This window comes from Tamandua tetradactyla, chromosome 13 (genome assembly GCF_023851605.1).
Source record: "Tamandua tetradactyla isolate mTamTet1 chromosome 13, mTamTet1.pri, whole genome shotgun sequence".
In the NCBI taxonomy this organism is placed as follows: Eukaryota; Metazoa; Chordata; class Mammalia; order Pilosa; family Myrmecophagidae; genus Tamandua; species Tamandua tetradactyla.
This window is the reverse complement of record NC_135339.1, coordinates 39,934,577-39,949,085: the sequence shown is the minus strand read 5'-3', so window position 1 is coordinate 39,949,085 and position 14,509 is coordinate 39,934,577. Positions and strand designations below refer to the sequence as shown.

Below are 14,509 nucleotides of genomic sequence, written 5' to 3'. Positions count from 1 at the left end.
ATTCAGGAGACCCGAGTTCAATTCCCAGTCCATGTACTTCACCCCAAAACAAACAAACAAACAAACAAAAATTCAAAAAGTGGTGCTGCAATAACAGGATACTCACATGGAAAAGTAATGAAATGTGACTCCACCATACAGTATACAAAATATATATATATATATAAATGTACGAATAAGAAATAATTATAGTTCAATAAACTTATACTCTAGAAATCACTTCTAAGGAATAATCGGAAGTGCAGACAAATATGTATCTACAACAATGTTGTTTGCTACAATTTTTATAAGAAAAAATAGAAAATTAAATGTCCAATGATGAAATTGTTAAACATATGAAATATTAGGCAGATCTTAAAATTATGTTTTTGAAGAATCCTAAATTATATGAGGAAAAAATTATTTAATAGTAGGCAAAATAAATCACTATCAAAAATAACATACCAAAATAAAGCCAGTTGACAAAGAAATATTTATGCATATAAGACTGAATACAATCACATGAATACATGAGATTTTCACTTTTATCATTATAACTTTCAATAATCTTAAATTCTATATGCTGATCAAGTATTGCTTTTTTAAAAAGATAAGTATTACACAAACAAAAATAAAATATATAGTAACTGATGCCCAGAGCTCAGAATGACACCACAAATCAATCAGCATTTCTCATCACCACAGCAAAATGTTATTGATTTCTCCTTCCTGCCAACTGCCTAACTCAATTTGGTATTGCTGGATGCTTTATGTCCATACTGTATTCACAAGACATTGGTTAATTTTCTCAGTGAACTTTGTGTCCTTGACGTTTTTGAAGTTTCACATTGTAAAAGAGCTTATGGATTTGACAAGAACGAGTTCTCTTCTGATCCTCTGACACTGATACAGACCTTGAATTAGATTCAGAGGAAGCTAAGAAGCCTTGGTAACGATGACCCCCTTTCAATATTGAAATAAAAATTGATTTTCCTCAGGCAATTGAGTTAAGGATGGGCCAAGGAAATTTGGCAGGCAAGAAGACTCTTATTTTTTATATGCATAAAGCTATTTCTTAGAGAAAAAAAAATGAAAATGAGACATTCATCCAGAAAAATTGAGTAAGAAACAGGTAAAATAAAACAAATATAACCTGGATATTCCAGGTGGACCCTTCTCTTATTTTGGCCTGGAATTTCTGTTTTCTGGTCAGTACTTTACAAATTTTGCTATGAAGAATCTATCATTGTTTTATTTAGTTTTAAAATTCCAGCCCAAGATATACTGATGTTTTTGTAAATAAATTAATCATATGCCATATATCATGGTAAGGTTAATTGCTATAAAAGACTCTAAATGTTTTCTCTCAGTTTTTTAACTGATTTGTGGATCACTAACAAAAAGTTCACATGCCATATCAATCCATGACCATCTCCTAGCATTACTGCTCTCAATAATATAAGATGTTCTCTTTTGCATATAATTCTGGATGATCTCTCTTACATAAATGAATATAAATCCCTTACACACCTACTTAACGAGTTTTGTAAAAAATTATATCAAAGAGTACATGCATTTAAAAAACAATCCATGTGTTTCCAACACTAATCTCCAGTTTCAGAAAATACTAGGTAGTTATATATTTACTTAAGCTGGAGCTATTGCTAGCTGTGGATTAAAAAATAAATAATATCAGGAACACAGAAATAACTTCTCTGAAAAAATACTAGCAAATTCTTATTCTCCATAGTGACCACACAATGTAAAATAAAATTGAATGAGTAATAGTTTTCCTTTATTACACATTCAGGAATGACCTCAGATAATATAAACAAGCAATCATTTTCAGATGTACATATTTCCCATGAGTTCTCTAAAATCCATAAGCTTCCCAAGTCACCCTACATATTCCCCCAAAGAATAAGTTATTTCTAAGGAAGTGTTACCATGTGTTCTGTTCATGAACAGAATCTTTGGAATGGATGTTTGGGCTTGGTTTTGTCATTAACTACCTATGTGACACTGAACTACTGTTCTAGATTGCTAGCTGCCAAAATGCAATACACCAGAAACAGAGTAGCTTTCAAAAAGGGAATTTAGGGTGGGCCATGGTGGCTCAGCATGCCAGAGGACCCGGGTTCGATTCCTGGTGCCTGCCCATGTTAAAAAAAAGGGGGGGGGGGGAATTTAATGAGTTGCAAGTTAACAGTTTTTAGGCTGTGGAAATGTCCCAATTAAAGCAAGTCTATAGAAATGTCCAATCAAAGGCATCCAGGGAAAGATACCTTGGTTCAAAAAGGCCAATGAAGTTTAGGGTTTCTCTCTCAAGTGAGAAGGCACATGGTGAAAACAGTCAGGGTTTCTCTCTGCTGGAAGGGCACATGGTGAGCACAGCATCATCTGCTAGCTTTCTCTCCTGGCTTCTGGTTTTATGAAGCTACCCGGGAGGCATTTTCCTTCTTCATCTCCAAAGGTCACTGGCTCATGGACTCTCTGCTTCATGGTGCTGCAGCATTCTCTGTTCTCTCTGAATCTCTCATTCTCCAAAATATTTCTTCTTCTATAGGACTTCAGAAACTAATCAAGACCCACCCAAATGGGTGGAGACACACCTCCAGTTTATCCAGTTAAACCACTCTTGATTAAATCACATCTCCAGGGAGATGATCTAACTACAGTTTCAAACATGCAATACTGAATAGGGACTAGAAGAAGCAGCTGCCTTTACAAAATCAGATTAGGATTAAAACATGGCTTTTCTAGGGTACATACATCATTTCAAACCAGCACAACTACTAACTTGGCCATGCTGAATCTAAATAAAACAATTGTAATTCTGAGGAATAGGACCAGCACAAAATGAAGTACCACACTTGACATGAGAAAATGACAATGGATGCTATTATCATTAATATAACTACTAACTACTGATTGACTGAGCTTGCTCCAACTCAGAAATAAATATAACAGCCCATCCTGCAACAAATTAATGCAAATATGAGTACAAGCACAGTCTGGGTTGTTTTAAACTTTTATCCTTGATTTAGAATTTCCTATGAATTGAGTATGGCTGGAGGGATAAAGGGTTGAGAAGAGGCCTTGAGTACTGTATGGTCAGAAATGATGAGAAAGGATTTAAATGGGCTCTTCTCAACCCAAATGTCTTGCACAATTCACATTTTGCCTCCACTCTGCTCTATTTTGAATTTGGCAGCAAATATGAAACTTGAGCTTTCCTTGAAACCTCAAATATCAGAGAAGCTAAGTATTTGAGCAATTTCATTGGTATTATTTTTATTATGATTAATTTTATTTCTCATTTTGGGTCTCTCACAACTCACTCTGCCATGCAGGATAAAAAAATTGGCTTTAAGAGTGAATCTGAGAGTGGGCACAGTTCTGATTTAAAAATCATTGGTTTTGAGTTTGTTTCCTTTTTTGTTTTAATTTTCAAAAAGACAGAAAAGATATATGCCTAAAATTTGAATCGTTATTTTGCGGGGGTTGTACCTTCTTGTTTTTTAGAAGGAAGTCAACTTCCAAGTTCAGAGTCATTTTCATGTAGATTTTTCTTTTTCAGGGTATAGTATCTGCCCTGATTTTTTTTTGACTGTCCCAACACCATAGTTACTATCACAGCATGTATTACATTTCAGATTCCAAGCTCTTAATTCTATTCCAACATTTGAGCACTGTATCTTCTTAACATTCGCCATTAATTTTGGTTATATTTTGTATTTACTGTGTGGAAAGATTTTTCACTTATCAGGAAACACATTATTTTTTAAATCTAGTTTTTCCTTTTGCTGAGCTCCTAAATATATTGTCTAATTTCCTTCCAGCTATAACTGAATGACAAGCAATCAGTACATCGCTGTCATTTTTCTTTTATAAAACTATCATCATTTTTTCTGTTTTCCTTAGAGATTTGTAGCTATTTTCAAGTTTTAGTTTTTAATGCTTTATTTAGAGATGCAAAATGAATCATTAGGAAACCATTGTATGGATTTTTAATAAGTTAACATGACAGAGTATTTGAGAGTCAGACTTCTTGAATTCTAATATTAACTCCAACCATTAAGCCCTGAGACCTTGTACATGTTACTTAACCACTCAGTGCCTCTGTTTTATCAGTTGTAAAATAGGGATAATAAGAACATCTTTCTGGTAGGGTTGTTAAGGATTAAATGAGTTATTGTGGATTAAAGTGTCTTATCCTGTGTCTGTACATAGTTAAAAGCAACAAACAATTGCCACTATTATTAATATTCTATTTTTAAATAATGGTCTCTGAAGCTATAACCTTGAAACTAAATTCAGGCCTCTATTTCTCTATGGATCTTTTGAAAATATATTAACTTCATGGCTGCTTTTACATCTAATTCTAATCCACCTTACTGCGTTTAACTGAAATAGTGCTCAGAAGGTTAAACTTCTCTATATAAATAACTCCTCCCATTATCATGGATTAGATAGCCCTTAACTTTCTCTTCTTCAGTTCACTTAGACTTAATAATCAATACTTATGATACTTGAATTACACAAAATTTGTTTCGGATTTCCTTCTAATATTAGGAAAAGCCCTAAGAGTGTGTACACTCATGAGAAAAAAAGACAAGAACTTTAGATTAGTCATCAAAAGCATAAGGAAGCCTTAAATGGTTTAGGTATGCCTCTATCAAGCCCTAAACTCTGACTGCAAACTATAAGCAACTCTTCAAAATTTGTTTGCTTTCTTCACAAACTCATGAAGTATAATTTTTCAGTGTTGCCCAGTGAACACTGACGCTTCCTTATGAAGCCATGTCTCATTTTCCATCACATAGGATGTGCTGGAAATGACTTGCTCTCTCAGTCATTGCTCTTTGTTGTTTTTTAGCATGCATTACTTTATTGCCTTTTCATCTCCAATTCTGTAAGAATTTATTGCCCTCAAAAAGCCCTCTACAAGCTGCTAATCTATGACTTTTTTGGTTTGTTTTTTTATTATTTTTTTTAAGATGCAGAAGTTTTTATTGGCCACTTGTTCCCCAAAGGAAACTCTGCATCTGTTGCCACAATGCCTCAGAATTTTGGTGTCCTTGGTCTCAGATACCACTTTGCAGCCCATGATCCTGCAGGTGGTGGTCTTGTGGATAGTTTGCATGGAGTTGCTACTGTCCAGAGTGTCACGGAGACTGAAGTTCTCCCCTTCTTCTAGCAGGTGGCAGTAGGTGGCCATCTCAGCATCTAACTTGACCTTGATGTTCAGCAGGGCCTCATACTCCTAGACTTGGTACTGCCCCTCTGCCTGGATCAGTGCCAGTTCTGACCCCAGGTGCAGCAGGACCCCGTTGAGCTGCTCCATCCGCAGGGTGTAGCAGACTTCCACCTCCCGCAGGCTGTTCTCCAAGCTGGCCTTAGATTTCTCATGGAACCCAGGTCGATTTCCAAGGACAGTACAGTACATTTCAGCTCCGTGGGTGTCATCTCAGCAACTCCTACCTCAGCGGAATGAGAGGTGACCTCTGTGGTGCTTTCTTCAGTCTGCTGAGACCAGTACTTTTCCAGCTCCTCTTGGTTCTTCTGAGCCAACTCATCATACTGGGCCCAGATGTTTGCCATGATCTTGCTGAGATCCTGAGAGTTGGGGGCATCCACTTCCACGGTCAGCCCAGAGATGACAAACTGGGTTTGTAGGCCCTTTACTTCTTCCTCATGGTTCTTCATCAAGAACAGCTCTTCCTTGAGAGCCTTGATCTCTGCCTCCAGCTGCAGCCAAGTAATGCTGGTGTCATCAATGACCTTGTGGAGTCCATGGATGTCACTCTCTACAAACTGGCACATGGCCAGCTCAGTCTTGTATTTGACTCTGAAGTAATCAGCAGCCAATTGGGCATTGTAAATCTGCAGAAGGGTGGGGGCATTGTCCACGGAATTTTCAAAGACTGGAGCCCTTAGTTCCTGATGGTCTTTAGGTAGCAGCCCCAGTCCCTGACCAGGGAGTCCCTTCTTCTCCAGGTGTTCCCAAATTTTGCCCTCCAGCCTCCAATTCTCAGTCTCCAGGCTCCTCATCATGTCTAGGTAGAAGGCCAGGTGGTCATTCAGGGTCTGCATGGTCTTCTTCTCACCCTGGATGACCATCATTCCCACCAGGCCCCCAGCCCCTCAGCTCCCCCAGGAACTAGAGGAAAGGGTCACAGAGATCTGGGAGCCCAAGCCACCGGCACCTGCATAGGTGCTGGCTGTACTGCTGGTGGACCAGACCAGGTAGCTGGGCAACCTGATGGAGCCCAGGGATCAGTAGTTGGTAGAGAAGGTGGTGGAACAGGTGGTGAAACTCATGTTGTCTGGGGAGGAAGGTGAGAGGCCAGGATACAGGATATGGCTGCAGATTGTAAAATGAGTTTTTAAATCTTTATTCTGGCTCCATGTATAGCATGGAGATGTCAAACAGAGATGTCAAAGATAAATATAGAGAGAGATGTGAAACTTAATAAGCAATCATCAAGGTAACGCCATGAGTGTTTTCCTTGATGAAATGGAGGACAGTAAGAAAGAACAAGTAATTGGTACATATTCTCCAGAATAAACAAAGTCACCCCAGCATATTACCAAGATATACAAAAAAGAAAATAAAATAATAAGAATTAGATTCAAAGTTTTTAGTAACTCGTAACTTGGCTTCCTATTCTATCCACCCTGTATTCTATTTCAAGACTAATATTCTTATAGCACGGTTTCATTTGTATAATTCCTCAAGTTAAGATATCTATGTTGTCCAAGGATCCTTGAAGAAAGGGCTGATTCCAGGCCAAGACAGGACAGAGCCTGTGTAACTTATTATTTCAGAAAGGAAAGAACTTCTCAAAAAAGTGATAGAGCCATGTCACCCTGAAGAGGCCACCAGTTGAAGTGATTTGGGCAGCCAAAACAATTGAAAGGCAGAATGAATTATAAATTATAGAAAAAAGATACAAAAACATGAGCCTATATTGATATAAATAGTGTAAACAAAATAAATAGGGTCGATCAGGGAGATATTCTTTATAGCTGAATGACTGTGGTCAAATGGCAAATATGAAAAGAATGCTAAAGTAGGAAAATCATCACTTCTCAGCCATCATAGTAATAATTATTTCACACACAAATCATCAAAGGACAGCTAAATCTTGGGAGGAGGGAAGGTTTGATAGTGAACAGAATATTCTCTTGGTTCTAATGTATCTTCTTACAGACTGCTTATTAGTTGTAGTGGAAAAATTAGTAACTATACTTTGCCAAGGACAACAGCTTGATCAGATAATGAAAATTAATGTGACCAACTAGGGGCAATTTGACATCATGTGATGTCAGTTGTGATACATTTAAATGGATCTAGAACCATTTATATGTAGCATCACATTTTAGCCAGGAATGCAAAACATAAATTTAATCATAAGGAAACATTTACACAAACCCAAAACTTTAAGAGCTGTTGTTTTCTGCAAAAATATCAATGTCATAAAACACAAAGAAAGGCTGAGAACATACTTTAAGTTAAAAGACACATGATGACTACATGGAATATCTGATTTGAAACTGGATTCTCACTGAAAAAAAGGAAAAATGTATTAAAATATTATTAGGTCAAATGACCAAAGTGAAATATGGGTAATAGATAATATAAAAGCATTGTATCAATGATAAATTTCTGTAATTTTATAAATACATTGTACTTAAAGAGAATAACCATATTCTTAGAAAATAGCCAACGAAGCATCTAGGGACATGATATATGCAACCTGTTCTCAAATGGTTTGGAAAAAAAAAGAGTATGATATATGATAGCTAGATAGATAATTTTCTATTGCTACCTACCAAATTACCAAAAATTTAGCAACTTCAAACAACACTCAGTGAATATCTCATATTCTGTAGGCCAGAAGTTCAGGGGAGCTCAAATGGGTCCTCTGGATTCCAGTTAAAATTAATAAATAAACAAACAAATAAATAGACAGGATATATGAAACAATGGTTATCAAGACATTGGACTTCAGGGATCAAAAAGCATTTATCCCTTTGAGAAAGTAAATAAGTGAGGTGAACCCATTATTGTACCAACTTATGAAATATTTTCTTAAATAATGGGTATAGTACAAAGAGAACCCAAGTTGAGCCTCATGTTCTCCTGAGTTGAAAAATAGCTGAGAGATAGGATAGACTAAGATACTTATAATTTAAAAAGCAGTGTACCACAGACAGAGAGCTACACAAAGAATGGACACCCGAGAACTTCCCCAAGTCCCTTTTAAGCCTTCAGCTCAGTAGCAATTATAAAATGTGGGTAAGAAAAGTTCCCAAAGACAGAGAAACAATCCCCCAAAAGGATTTGAGGGAACAATCTCTGGAACTCACTTCTTACAAGGAATATTTTCTGTTCCTCACAGACAAAGTAGAAAACCTCATAATTCAGAGAGCTGTGGGAAAAGTACTCAGGAGGGTTTTGTTTAAGTAATAGCACAAAATAATTCCTAGAATGATGGCTGCTACAATTTTGCTCAATAAAGCTTAAAGGCAAACATGAATCTATCAATCAGTTTCTAAGAAATAAGTAAATTCCAGAACAAAGCTCAAATAATATTTTATTAAAAAAATATTTTTAGGAATACAAATATATCCACCATTTAACAGGGTAAAATTCACAATTTCTGGTACTCAATGAAAATTTACCAGGTATGCAAAGAAACAAGAAAAAGAAAAATTACCTATAATGAGAATAACAATCAATCAATTACACTGCTGATAGAATTACTGAACAAGAACTTTAAAAATAGCTATTATAAATATCTATTACATGCTTAAGAAACTAGAATAAAGACTGAGTATATTAAGTGCAGATATGGAATATTTATAAAAGATACAAATTGAACTTCTGCAGGTACAAAATAAAATGCTGAGAGAAAATATATAAGAAATGGTATTAATGGAAGATTCGACTTTACAGAAAAAGCTAGTGAACTTGAAGAAATAGCAATAAAAAATACAAACCTAAGATTGTGAGATAAAGACAGGGGAGAAAATGAAGAGGGCATAGGTAAACTTTCAGACAACTTTTTGAGAGCCCTGAGATATGTAAAATATTAGTCCCTAAAAGAGAGGGGTGAAAGTTGGGACAGAAAAAATGTTTAAAGCAATAATGGACAAAAAGACTTCTGATTTTCCTGAAAACTATACACCCAACGATTTAACAAGCTCAAAGAAACCTAAGCACAAAATAAGAGAAAGAAATGAACAGATCTATACCATTATCATATCATAATCAAAGCCTTCAAACCAGTGGTAACACACTGATATTAAGTGTCTTTTGGACAGACTGTCTTCTAATATTGAACCAGTTGCCTTCTGCACAACTGGCATCAGTCTTCATTCTTTGACTAGCAAGTTCATTGTTACACAGTTTTCTCTGCCAAGCCAACAACAACAAAATTTCCTCCACCAAATAAATAGAGTAGGAGGATGAATAACATTTAAAATTTTTTTTTTTAACTTTTTTTGGGCCTGGTTTCATTTAGGGCTCAATTAAAATTATCCTCTGGATTCAAAAGTAAAATCCAGCAAACCACCGTGAGTACCCGCTCCAGAATTAATCTAGATTATAAAATGCTTGAGGGCAAATCTATCATCTGTCTACTTGGATTCTTTGTTATTCTTATCTCAGTATTGCTTATACTGCAAGAGTTTAATAAATTCATGTAATCTTTGCCATAGTACAAATGTCACATTTTGCATTGCAGCAAAGTATTAGCTATGTCATCAAGCATTTTCTTAATTGGTGTAAGATACCTAATTTATAAAGCAAAAGAAAGATTTGGTTTTGTTTGCTAAATTAGCTGTTCTAAAAGAAAAACAGAGTAAGACTATCCTTTTTTTAGAGAGACAGAGACAGAGTAATCTGTAGCTGAATTTCAATTAAACTGATTTCTACTGCAGAAAAATTGCTTCCTTTAGCCTTCCCAAATCGCTTTTCAAAATTTCTTCATTTGGTACTCATTTGCTATATGCTCCTTGTGCAACTTCTCACCTTTATTTAGAATAAAATTCTTCAGTAAGGAATAGATTATATTTGCACAAAACCTGTCTCCACCAAATGGCAGAAAGAGAGGTGAAATTACTGTCCCTAAGTTGGGTTGATAATGGAGTTTGAACAGGTTGATAAAGCAGCTTAAGACATCGATGTAAGGTTGTGGGCAAGAGAGAATAAATATTCAGGGTTTTTTGGTAAAGTTGAACAAGTCAGCAATTTATTTAAATGCCTCACAGCTCTTTCTAGTTTCATTTAATACATTTTCAGGAAATGGTGACTATAAAGAGAGTAACAAAGCAGAAAAGTGACAGGTTCTCTTGTTTTTCACCAGTCAGCTTAATCTTCCAACACTGTAGAATTATAACATAGGAGAGCAAAAATAGTGCAAAGCTAGCAAGCAGAGGATCTTATACATTACTGAATCCACAGAAATGAAGTGTATCGAATATCTTTGTAACAGAAGGCATTAGCAATAAGATTTTAAAATTGTTTATTTAATCTAAATATACATATTAGAAAAGTAAGTCTTTCCCATTTTTCCTTTGATATACATGACTAAAGAGAAAGTATTCTTTAAATTTTATTGACTCTATAGTTAATTATTTTTAGGAATAGTATTTATGTTGGCCCTAAAAATAAATCTCTGTGGTTAAAGGACAGGATTTATCATTGCCATCTAACAAACAGGGAAACTGAGGCACAGAATAATTGAATGGTAAAAGTTGTGCTAGAACTCAGATCTTCTGACTCCCATCCCTATGCAATTTCAAATATAGCTTGAATAGAGCTATTAAAGTTGTTAAAAATTTATGCTTCTTCAAACATATTTTGAGTTTGTTCCAGTTTGAGAAACAATTTGGTATGGCATAAGGAATTTTGTGGCAAGACAAGCAAAATTTGTTACTGAGTTTTATTTCATTCTTATTTTCTTAAGTAGGTATTTTATTGCAGTATAATAATAAGCAGAAAAGTACACAAATCATACATACATAACTTGTACATTTTCATAAAGTCAATACATCTTGTAACTAGCACACAGATCAAGAAAAAAGATCATTACCAGCATTTCAGAAGCCTCCCTCATGACCTTTTCCAGTAACAACATCCCCAAGGGTGCTCATTATCCTGATTTCTAAAACCATATTATACACTTGGAAATTTATATAAATACAAGTATTAAATATAGTTATATTCAGTTTCCATACCTACACTTTCTAATCCACCCCAGTGCATTTTTTTTTCTTCTACAAGTAATTTATATATCCAGTGTTTTAATTTTACTCAAGACCTCTGTCTTCAAACACTAGGAAAAAATATTTGTTTCCCAAGCTTATTTATTTTGCTCCATAGAGACATTACCCTGCAAGTTCCTAAATCCTTTCCCATGTGTTTGTAGGACCAGCATAACCACTTGCTCATATCGGGGCAATCCAGCCTTCAGATGTCAAACTCTGGCTCCCATGTCAATCAATCCTGTGCCCATCCATAAAGGCATTTTTAGTCGTCTTTCTTGTAAACATAGTTGCTGTCGTTTAACAAGGAATTTTCATTTCTTAGTCATAAACTATTAATTATGTGGGTATTTCCAACAAGAAAGAAGAACTTGTATTTGTGTTCCTGCTTATTAAATATAAAGTTACTGATTTATACCTTAAGAATAGGTTTTTTTTCCCCCCAGATTTCTTGGCCCTATCTAAAAGATCATAAATTAAAATAACTCACATTAACCTTGCAAATTGGATCATTGGTCACCCACTGAATAAATGTTGTAAAAGCCTAGACCTTGACCAAAGAGGGTCAAATAATCCTCATGGCATTGGAAAAACTATCATTATACTCAACTACTTAGTTTTACTGACCTCAGATGTGCCCAGGTCTCAAAACATAGACTCTTTGTGAGACTAATGCAGTGCCATAAAGTGAGCATTATAATAAAGGATTGAGACTAGGTTTTATTTCTTGAAAGTTATACCCCACCTAAGAGAGAGCATTCATAATAGAATATAAAAATTGTAAGTCATAAAAGCTAATCTTGGATCCACTAATAATTTTATGAATGTGTCATAATTTTATGAGCCTCACTTTTTGAAAACATGAATTGATAATGATAGATGTCCTGTCTACTTCTTTTATTCTATATCTTACATTTCTTTGATATGGTCACAATTCTGGGCACATATGTAAGTTTTATAACTATTTAATAATTTAGTGAAATCACCACATGCTTAGAAGGAAAACCCAAAAAATAAGTCCAAATTTAAGCATTTAACAATACAACATTTTCTCTGGGAAGTAGTCACATTCCATTTTCTAAAATTCATTGATACCCACTGGATGAAAAACATGAGTAATGCTGAGAACCTGAATACTGCACTGGAAGCAAGTAGAGTAGCTGGTCTCTTAGTTCCTTGTGATGTCTCCTCAAATAACTCAAGTGAGATAAATAAGAAAAAAAGTCCTATTCCTATTCCTCCACTCTATCTTTCACTGAACAAAATAGAGAACATACATGACTAATAAAATCTAATGCTTGACCTAAAAGAGGATTGTTGGTAGAAATCACTTATTTTGTACCAAAATTGTGACAGTATCCATTTCTTCCTGTCTTTTAGCAATAACAGCTCTAAATTCAAGTAGATGCTAATGAAACTTGGCAATGAAGATACATCACACCAACAATGGAATGACCAATGATAATTGATTATAATATAGCTCTTATCATCAAAAGCACTTTAAAGACCGGTGTGTGCAAATGCAAAACAAAATGTAAACCACCCATGCAATAGTTCAATAAGTCTCAAGTTTTTATTCATATTCTTTAAGCCTGAAATCAGAACTATATACTGACATTCTTCTAAGAAACAAACCAACAAACAGTGAAGAAATAATGTGTTGATATTAGACGCCTGATGTCATGAAGAAAATTGTGAGGGAAATTACTCCCATTTCAAAATGACAAAGTCTAATTGTGAATTACAGCATCAGCTCATCTAAAGCACTTCATGATGCAAGGAAGCAGATTAAGTAGCATTTTACTTACAAACCCAAAAGGTAAAGTAGCATAAAAGCACTGATCTGAATACCCTGAGGGAGAAGCTGTCCAGCTACTTACAGCAGAGCATTTCTAAGTTTCAAACTGTGATTTAACCTTACCTGGTGGAACGCTTTCTTATTTTAGACACACATATTCTGCATTTTTAGAAAATTAACAGCAGGTCACTATTCTTGATTATTTAGGATCACCTGGAGCATACTTTACACAATGATCTCAGAAGCCATTGTTTCTAGATTAACGTGGTTGAGAACATGGTCTAATGTTTTTCTTGTGTTTTGGCCTTTCTTTGCTCTCAGATATAACTTCTTACTGTTGTCTCAGGACCTAAATTTAATCAACCATCAACTTCTAATCTTTTGCCGCTAGAGAATCAGCATGAGGTAGAAAGAATTCATATGGACTCAGGAAAGTTTGAAGCCACTTCTGACAGATTTGGGGTTACTTTTATCACCCTGCTAAGCCTCATATGTAAAAATACAGGTACAACCTCCACAAAAGGGAGGAGTAAATGTATTAGGCAATATTGAATAAAATACATAGCAAAATCCCTCTCATTAGAAGTCTTTAATATATCAGTTTTATTATCCCTCCACTTCTAATCTGTTATATTTAAAGAGCCATTGAATTTAGTTTGCTAAAATGATGTTGCAGTGAATATTTTTTGGTCTTCTTGGCTTCCAAGGGCATATGCTCCCTATAGGAGCATTATTCCTACCTTATGTATGTCTCTTAATATAGAGTCTAAGCAAGAAATGTGCTAGCAGTGCAAGCTTCAGAGTCTAGTGCTTGAAGATTATTAGGAGTCTCTCCACCAAACCTGGTAATGGGTTTGAAACAAATTTAAAGACATTGGTACAATTAGCACACTAACCCAAAAGACCAAGAACCCTAAAATTCAGGGATACGGATAAATAATGCAACCAAGCATCACAAATCTTGCCTTCCTAAGGTCCAAAGACTTTCTCCTTTGTACTTCAACTTAATGCTTTGTCATCTCACAAATTACCATTTCTAACTAGTTGCAGCCGTCTGTCCTTCTAGCTCCTTGTGGTAGTTAGATTCAGTTGTCAACTTGGCCAGGTGGACCTGCCTAGTTCTGGTGCTGCGGACATGAGCCAATGGTACATGAACCTCATCTGTTGCTGATTACATCTGCAGTGGGATAGGAGGCGTGCCTGCTGCAATGGTTGATGTTTGACTTAATTAGCTGGTGCTTAAATGAGACAGCTCAATGAAGCACAGCAAAAGCAGTTCGGATTGCCTCATCTCAGTGCTCGCAGCTCAGCCCAGGCCTTTGGAGGTGCAGAAAGAAATTACCCCAGGGAAAGTTGTTGGAACCCAGAGACCTGGAGAGAAGGCCAGCAGAGATTACCCTGAGCCTTCCCATGTAAGAAAGAACCTCAGTGGAAAGCTAACTGCCTTTCCTCTGA

General features: G+C 35.6%; 1 protein-coding gene and 1 pseudogene across 2 annotated transcripts in view; both read right to left on the bottom strand.

Moving 5' to 3' along the window:
• Positions 1 to 14,509, bottom strand: part of LOC143653903 (endogenous retrovirus group K member 8 Gag polyprotein-like) — a 154,438-nt gene that overhangs the window by 52,232 nt on the left and 87,697 nt on the right. The window lies entirely within an intron of this gene.
• LOC143653111 (keratin, type I cytoskeletal 18 pseudogene) lies at positions 4,756 to 6,303 on the bottom strand (annotated as a pseudogene).